Below are 9243 nucleotides of genomic sequence, written 5' to 3' on the forward strand. Positions count from 1 at the left end.
AATACAACAAGAACAACCTTAACTGGAGCCATCTATGAAAGAAAACAAAACTCTTCCCTAAGAAAAAACACAAGATGTTTTGTTTCATTAGGCAGCACATCAGCCTGAAGCCTCTGCAGGTTGTGATTAGTCCAACTTCAACTCCCCAAGACTAAAGCTCAACGGATTGATTGTAAGAGCATCAGATACCTCAGGAAAAAGGAGCTGATGATTTGCAAAAACCATCACGCTGGATCAGACCAAAGCTCCATCTTGCTCAGTACCCTGTGGAGGAGTTTGTACGATAGGTCCCCTACTGCTCTCAAGAATCCCTCAATAGCCCCAGCAGATTTAGCAGCCTTCAACAAATCCTTTTACCACACAGCAAAACGCAGACTGCATCCTGCTTTTCCAGTAGCTTCACAGGAAACAGAGTGGTGACAACCACCTCACAGAAAACATAAGAAAAACCCCACAAGAAATAAAAGCGTCAAGTGCATCAAATTTTAGTCAATTCAATTAGCAACTTGCCACAAACCTGATGACGTATTTGTCTGAAGTGATGCCAATTGCAACCCAGTTGGTCCTATTCCTAGGTTGAGGCAGCTTGACAGAAAATTTTTAGCACAGCATATCAGAGTGTATCTTCTCAATCAGGGGGTTTCAAATTCTTCTTCACTTTCAAAATTTTTCTATTGAAGTGCCAACCTGTCTTCTTGGGCATTTACACCTCCTTAAAATGAATTTGCTCATCTGTCTTTGCAGGTCCCTGCATCCAGGACCAGAGACTGAAAGTTTTTCTCTAGACACAGGCAAAGTTGACAGTGAAGTGGAAATTCATTTGAGTCTGTTCTTTGTAAGAGCTGAAGGCTGGAACGGCAGCTGAGTTGAGTTATCTGCTTCAGAGAAAGCAAGAATAAGGTGGAAGTAGGTGGAGAAATCTTTAGAGAAGCAAAATAGAAGGGACAGAAATGAGATGATAAAATGTGATATGATAAAAACAAAAGACTTTTGATTTCCACACCATTAAACCCCGATACCTGCAAGTCACTGCATGCGCATATCTATGTTAGTGTTAAACAACAACACCCGTCTTCCTTGGGACAGAAGATGAAAGTGAGAGCCACTTATTGCTTTGGAGGCCACCAGTGACACAGAACCTGATCTGCCCTGCTTCTTCATTAGGTCACCAGGCTGCTGGTCACCACCAAGGACTACTGAGCCCTGGGGATAAAAGGTGACACTGAATTCCACTCACAGAAGCCACAGCACAACAAATACTCTGAAATGGAAAGAAACAACATTTCTGTGGCAGCTTCATTAATTCCAATTCTAACCCAGGGGAAGTGGTTTAAGGAGGAAACACCACTAGGCCAACACCAACAGTGCTTGTTTTTCCCAGAAGAGCCATCCACAACCGTGGCTCACAATTAACACGCTGCTTTCCAGGCCCTCCAGCTCTGCTCACAGCTAGAGGGAGGGAGAACTGGGAAAGGAAAACCAAAGTACAACAGCACCCACAGGACATTACTTGCTTGGTGTCATTGGTTATGGACCAGCAACCACTGGTGGGGCTACTGTCGAGTAGACTATTCCAAGAATGTAGACTATTTAGAATAACATAGCAGTAATTAATGAGTACTGCTCAAAAGATGATGATTGGCAGGATTATGACCACTATCCTCCTTTCACACCTTTTCATTTCCATTTTTATAACAGGCAAGGAGAGCTGGTCCCTCTCCTGGAGGGTCCCCAGCCCGAGAGAAGAACACTGCACCCACTGGTGACACAGAGCTGTGGGAAAGCAAAGCAAAGGCTTCCTCAGAACTGCTACTTTAGCCAAAAAATTCATAGTGAACCAGTCTGTACTGCAATATAAAAACCTATAATAATCAGTTGCAGTAGTCCATGTTCATATAAATCATGATTTAGGGCTGGGTAAAGCATCTCACCTTTGCCACACCAGCTGGCTGCACTTTAGGGAAATAACAAGGGACACAAAGTGTGACTCTCACCAGGTTGCCTGTTTAACTTCATTTTTCTTCCTAAAAACCATGGCACACTACCTTCACTCACATTTTCTATTCATATTTTTAAGGTATGGGCTAACTTTTCCCAATTGCTCTAGAAGAATTAACTGCAACAAATTCAGCACACAAACGAGTTCTTTAGATGCACCTTCCTGAATCTCCTAAATCCAGGCAAGTGCCAGGAACACCCAAATAAAAATAGTACAACGCAATTAGAGTTTTGAGATTCTAGTGGTACAGAAAATTAAGAAAATGCCTGTAATATGAAAAGGAGTCTTTCTGTAACAATATCAAATTGCTCTCGGGGAAAATCATAAAACAAATTAGATGAGATACCAGGCATTCTGAAAACATGTGAGACAATCTGTGGGAGCATTCATATGGATAATTAGCTAAATTTATAGTAGATTTACAACTACCATTATGCAATTGTCACAAACAAGCACATTAGTATCTTTGACATATCACAGCCTCCCACAGCCTTGATAATAATTACTATACTTTAGAACCAAATCAATTAAAGCTTGGATAACTGTCAAACAGATTTTTTTTTCTTTATTTCCCTAGAGAAAAGGTAGCAAACAGACAGGTATTGAAATAAGTCTCATGGAAATTTTAGCCTTCCAGTCCCTCAAGGGGCTGCAGGAAAGCTGGGGAGGGACTCCGGTCAGGGAGGGGAGCCATAGGGTGAGAGGGAAGGGTTTGACACAGAGAGATAACCGAAGCACTACTAAAACGATGCTTTAGACTTCAAGAACCCAAAAATACACACTTGAGTGGCCATACTCCTTAAGCAACTCTTCAAATCTCCAAGAGGCGCCCCCCCAGGGCAGACCCGCGGCAGCCCCCCGTACTCACCCTGGGGAAGCGGCGGCGGGGAACCGCTGCCCATCGCCCTCCGCCCCGTCAGAGCTGCCTCAGGTCCCAGACAAACCCGGACAACTGGTGCCAGGCCCGCAGGCGGCGACGGCTCCGCGCCCGGCTCCACAACCGGCCCGAGGGCCGTGAGGCGACGGCGTCGCCTCAGGAGGAGCGCGAGCGCCTCTCAGGCAGAGCCCGCGCCTCAGCGCTGCGCACGCGCAGACCACACCCAGCACACCGCCCTCCTCCCCGCGCCGAGCGCTCATTAGCTACTGGAGCACGCGCTCGCTACAGAGCCAACCAGAGTGCATAAATAGTGTCAGCACGTGCTGGAGCGGTGAGGAGAGCGGGCTGGTGAACCAATCATAACTGTCGGCCCGCCCCCCCGAGGCTATATAAGGCGGCGGAGGGGCAGAGCGGGACGTTGGCGGCCATCTTGCCCCGTCTAGCACCGGGCGCCCAACGGGCCGGGCGTGGCCCGGTGCTCTGCCGCCACCCGCCATCCCCGCGGCCACCGTCTGGCGGAGCGAAATAAAGAACATCTCCGGTACACGGCCCGTTTCCACCGTGGAGCCCATCCTCCACTATCGACCCATTTTATGCGCTAATCCAATTATAGAAGCGTCTCAGCCAGTGATTAATCCAGCCCAAGTAATGAAAAGTCAACGTTCAGGCGGCGCCCTGAGGTCTTTCTGTCTTGTCTGGGCATGAGGGAAGGTTTTCCGCGCTCGCAGCTCGCCCATGGCTCCGTAGGGCTGCGGGAGGGAGGAACCAGGTCTCCACAGCAGGTAGAGAGCAAACCACCATCTCTCCTGAGTAAAATTCTCTAGATGTTGAATTCAGAATAGTGGGTGCAAGAGGAAAACTCAGCTCACTTAAGCAAAAAAAAGCTAAGACTTTTTTTTTTACAACCCTTTACATCAGTGGATCTTGGATGCAGTCAGGGAGAGCCTGAGGCCGTGTGGGAAATAAAGACAACAGCCCCCACCAAAGCCAACGTCTCAGGAATACACACATTGTCTGCAGTCTCTGCTCTCTTCCAGCCAACATCTCCCTGAATTACCCTTTCATAGTTTCCTCTAGAATAACACCGCGAGGCAGAAAAGCAATTAAGCGTGACAACACTGGGAGAGGAATCTGCTCTGCAGAGAATAACACCTGTAAACCACACAGAGAAGTTGCAGAGCTCCCAAACTACACCAGAAGAAACATTAAGACTGAAGAAGCAATGCTTCCACACGTGCTCATCATCAGGTGGGATGGTGTGTTATTTAAAGAAGGGACAGTAATATATTTATTTGAAGTTTTATTGAAAAAGGTCACAGAATTGCCTGTTGTACCCTATCGTGTTTTTGCAGGGGCTCGTGGCAGCTTGATTTATTGATGTAGCAGAGAGAGAACATGGTTTCTAAAAATGTTATTTAATACATGCTTAAATATTTTTGCTCGGCAAAAAGCCAAAAGCAACATTTAAGAATTCAATGTTCACAATTGTCTCATTTGCCCACGCAAAACCTTTTCCTAAAGGTTTATTTCACGGTACAGCTGCAGCTGAAAGGATAGTGTCATTGCTGGGCGTATTTTCAGGCCAATGTAATTCAGAAGAAAACTGTACCCATTTTAACAAATATTACACCACAGAAAGGGGCCTGAGACAAGGCAAAAAAGATGTAAAAAGAAGGAGAAAAAGAGCATTTAAGAAGGTAAAGAGGAAATGTTTTTTTCCAAGATCCTTAATGAGCCAGTTTAAGGACGAGGATTTTTCTATTTCTAATACTGATGTTTAGTTGGGAAGAGATTATAAAGTTACTTCATACAGTGAGACAGCACTGGGTGTTCTATAACTATTTCATACTGGGGGTTGGGGGGAGAAATCCATACATTTTTTAATTCACCAGCACAGAACTTAGCCCATGTCACTGTCTTTACTATCCCAGAATTGCCCACACCCTGTCATGTCTCATCATGAGAGCCATAAAGAGATATTAGAAACGAAAGCGTGGAGTTTCATATAAAAAAGTTAAGCCGTGATGTATTATCCGCTGACAATCCAGTCTAACAACTTCCATTAGAGGCACTTTCTCTATGGTTTTTAGCAGTTGACTGCACAATTTTCTTTCACAATCCTTGGGCTTAATTTAAAAAGCCATTCATCACTTTGCTCCAGTATCTACTTTTCTGACATTTAATACGTTATCCAGATAACCGGCAGCTTCAAAGGTACAGCAGGGAATTTTAACATCCTCCTTCACAACGGAGGGCATCAGGAAATGATCTTTCTTAGTTGTTCCATTGATTACAATTAGTGTACGAGGCCAGACAGATATTCCTTTTTTGGCTTTGTGATTTTTATTTTTTTTTTGTAAACCAGCTTCCTGTTTCCATTGTCTTTAAAATACATTTTTCTTGGTTTTATCACCTTTAGTGGTTCGTTCATCAAATTCCATCTCAGAAGTTGAATTTTTTTTATACTTGCTTCTTAGCCTGTCTTCACTGCCTTCAGAAGAATCTCGCCTTTCCAATTTTGAAATAAATCAGTTTGATTCAGAAGAGCTCTTGAGGCATGCTATTTAACTAGATTGGTTTACTTGCTTCTCTGCCTCTTCTTTGGGTAGTTATGTTCACTTTCTCAACAATTCAGTTCCTCTAAATCATTCCTAAGCCAAATTCAATGATTTTGTATTTGATTTTTCTGGGCTACAGCAGTTTGCCTTTAAGATTCCACATCACTGCAGCAGCTGCTGGTAGGATCCCATGGAGGAAAAGGAAGATTCCTGAATTTCTAGTAACAATGATGAGCTCAAAAATTGCATAAATGGTGAGAAGTGACCTTCTAAGCAAATACTCACAGTAACTTTTCGAGTTAATCCTCACAGCTTTTCCAAAACCTGCATCAACCTTTTCATATACAAAAAGCCGAAAAAAGTTTGAACTAAAATGGAAATATTTTCCTCTATGCTACCATATTTTCAATATCCTCCAGGTATTGTGGCAGAAAGCAGCAATCAGTCTGAGCTCTTCTGACAATGAACTTCCATAAAATTACATTAATTTAGAATTAGGTCCTTTGTCTTTAGGACTGCAACAAGAAAATAAAAAAAAACAAGTGTGACCACGTGCAGAACGCTATGAACAAGCCTGCAAGACAGTCTAACGGAACTGGATTGTAGAGGTGTTAGGTCTTAAAAGGTCTGAAAAGAATATCAGCTACTCAATTAATTCATTGAATGAGACCTACAATGTCTGGGTTGTAATAAAAGAGAGTAAACGAAAATCAAATTAAAAAGCGTGTTCTACCAGAATTACACCAAGAAAAAAAAGTTTGAAATTGAAAACTGAACAGTTTTCAGTCTCAAAAAACAGAATCTTTTTTTTTTTTTTTTAATACAATATTTTCATCATTTGATATCAACTGAAAATGTCTCATTTGTCATTTAAGGATGGGCGATGGGGATGTCTTTTCTCCTAAAGCAACACTGTCCCTCAGAGCGGGCTGATGCTTTGGTACCTTTTCTGATGACTTCTAAAGTTGCTAACTAGTTTCAATTAACCTCAACAGAGGCATTTAAAAACTGCAAAGCCCTAGGAGGAGGGGGAAGGGGTTGACCCTGAAAGAGGGGAGATGGAGCTGAGATGTGGGGAAGAACTTGTTTGGTGTGAGGGTGGTGAGAGCCTGGCCCAGGTTGGCCAGAGAAGCTGTGGCTGCCCCATCCCTGGAGGGGTTCAAGGGCAGGTTGGAGGGGGCTTGGAGCAACCTGGGCTGGTGGGAGGTGTCCCTGCCCAGGGCAGGGGGTGGCACTGGGGGGGCTTTAAGGTCCCTTCCCACCCAAAGCCTCTTATTCTGTGATTTTACAGTTAGAAGGAGAGACAAACTGTATTTAGCTCTTGCCTAAAACCAGCCTTTGCAGCATCTCTTAGGTTACTTGGAAAAGGGACTACAAAGTAATACTAGTAAAATATTGTAATCAGTAGGAAGCAAGTAGAGAACTATAATTAAATGATCATGCTGTAGATGGCTTGACATATTCTCTACAAAGTCATTGTATTAAAGCAATTTTCCATTCTAAGCCCCCAGAAAGGAATTGCTTTACTTGTTACTTGACTTTTGAATGATTGTGCAGGCTTTTGAAGCTAAGCCGGTAAGAACAGCATGAGATACTCCCCTTATCTTAGCACTTTCTTTTATTATCCTTGTTCTTATCTCTAAATGCTACCAGGGGATGAAGATTACCCATTAACCTTTCGGCCTCCAGAAATAACTGGACTTGGCCCTCCATCTTCTGAAGAGAGGTGCGGTCGCTGGAGCCCCCAAAGCATCTCCTACAGATGCAAATATTCTATATTCTTTGCCTTTTCCTCCCATCCCACACGTGTCTTTCAGTCTGTCTTGCCCTTCTTATGCTGCTGGGAGGAGAGAAATTTTAGGGAAATTCCAGTTTTACATACCCTTGCCCTTAGATGATTTCCTTTCCATCATGTTTTGCCTCGTGTCCTTCGTACAAACGAGACGGGGATCGCTGTGTCCTGCAGATGATGACAAGAAATGGAAACATTCAGAAAGCTTAAATCATCCCGAGCACCCCGATGCTTCCCGGTGAAGAAAGCTCTGAAGTAGTAAGAATGTTTTCAAATGGCATTTCTGTCTCACCGAAACAAAGCTTTTCTTGGGATTAACACTCTGAAAGGTTTGTTTTATAAACAGGTGCATAATATGAAAAATCACAGTGCATCGAAAAGGCCGGAAAAGCAAGTGAAGAGCTCTGCATACAAATAAGCATTAACTAATAATTGCTAAAACCTGCCTCAAACCCACGTTGAGTTTAGTGTTAAATCACCACACAGAGCTCAAGACATTAAAATTTTCCATGATTTTCAGGCTGCCTTTCCCCCCTTTGCCGTGCTGCATGAGGTCGTGTGGCTGGAGAATCAGGGATACGATGGCAAATCAAACACTGAGAATTCCACTCCATTTTATGGATGTATCTTTGGGCAGGATCTGGAACTGCACACAAGTTGTTTAATGAGGTGATTATCACAGACCTGGGCCTTGGTAACGCTGCTTCTCTCTGCTCCCGTTAGGATTACTCCAGTGGGGAGCCCTGTCCTGCGCCAGAGGAGGAACTAACTCTCTCCCGTGTCCGTTCAGGACAGCACCGTGGATACTCAGCACATCCAACTCTGACCAGTAAGTCAATGGTTAAGATCAGGAGTTAAGTTTCTACCCATAGATACATAGAATTGTCCAGGTTGGAAGGGACCTTTCAGATCATTCAGTCCAACCACCAACCCAACGCTGACAAACCCACCACTGACCCATGTCCCTCAGCACCACGTCTGCCCAGCTTTTAGATCCCTCCAGGGATGGTGACTCCACCACTGCCCTGGGCAGCCTCTGCCAACGCTTCACAACCCTTTCCAGGAAGGAATTGTTCCTAACCTCCATCCTAAACCTCCCCTGGAGCAACTTGAGGCCGTTTCCTCTTGTCCCATGGCCTGTTCCTTGGGAAAAGAGACCAACCCCCCCGGCTACACCCTCCTTTCAGGGAGCTGTAGAGAGTGTGAGAAGGTCTCCCCTCAGCCTCCTTTTCTCCAGGCTGAACACCCCCAGCTCCCTCAGCTGCTCCTCACAAGTTCTCCAGACCCTTCTCCTTGGTCTCCAGACCCCTCACAGAGCAAATTGGCCGAGTGTTAGCAGGGTTGAGGCTGATGGCTGCTTGATGTGTTGATAATTAATATATTAGTGGTGTGTATAGCTCCTCCGGACGTTACACACGGCCGGTCTCTCACTGAGGAGGCCGCACCGGCACCCCTGAGGCCCGGCCAAGTGTCCAGCTCCGGGGAGCCGAGCGGGGACCATCCTCCGGCCCGCAGCCAGGCCCCAGCCGCTCCCCTCGGGGCCGAGCACCGCGCTGAGGCGGAGGCGGCGGCAAAAGGCCGGTGGGGGATCGCAGAGGGGACGGCAGCGGCCGGGGCCCACCGAGGGAGCGGAGGTGCCCCGCAGGCCGCGCCGCCCGTTGCCATGGGGACCGGTCCCGCCTGGCGCCCACGGGGCGGTTTCACATCCGGGGGAAGGGGAGGAAGAGCCGCCGGCGGCGGGCTTTGTCCCGGAAGCGGATCGCGCGGGGGCTCTCGGGAGTTGTAGTCCTGAGCGGCGGCGGACCGGCGCCAGAGAGTTGGTTGTGAGGAGGTGGGTGTCGGGGAGCGGGGCCGCCGCCGCTCACCCCCGGAGCGGGGGTCGGACCGTGCGGTGCGTGGCGGCACCGCGGCTCGGAACCTGCGGGCGGAGGAAGGGGAAGAAGGGGGAGGATGGCTCCGAGCCGGGTGGCGGCGGCGGCGGCGGGGGGACCGGCGCGGCTGAGGCGATGGGCCGGGG

The 9243-nt window shown here is 46.6% G+C and overlaps 1 protein-coding gene across 1 annotated transcript in view; it reads left to right on the top strand.

Moving 5' to 3' along the window:
* Positions 1-8959: 8959 nt before the first annotated feature.
* DHX30 (DEAH (Asp-Glu-Ala-His) box helicase 30) overlaps positions 8960-9243 on the top strand; it is a 37638-nt gene continuing 37354 nt past the window's right edge. The window contains exon 1 of the mRNA XM_014955771.1: positions 8960-9057. The gene's annotated coding sequence lies outside the window, so the exon portion shown is untranslated. The remainder of the gene's footprint in view (positions 9058-9243) is intronic.

Source organism: Calidris pugnax, unplaced genomic scaffold, assembly GCF_001431845.1.
Source record: "Calidris pugnax isolate Ruff unplaced genomic scaffold, ASM143184v1 scaffold272, whole genome shotgun sequence".
NCBI lineage: Eukaryota > Metazoa > Chordata > Aves > Charadriiformes > Scolopacidae > Calidris > Calidris pugnax.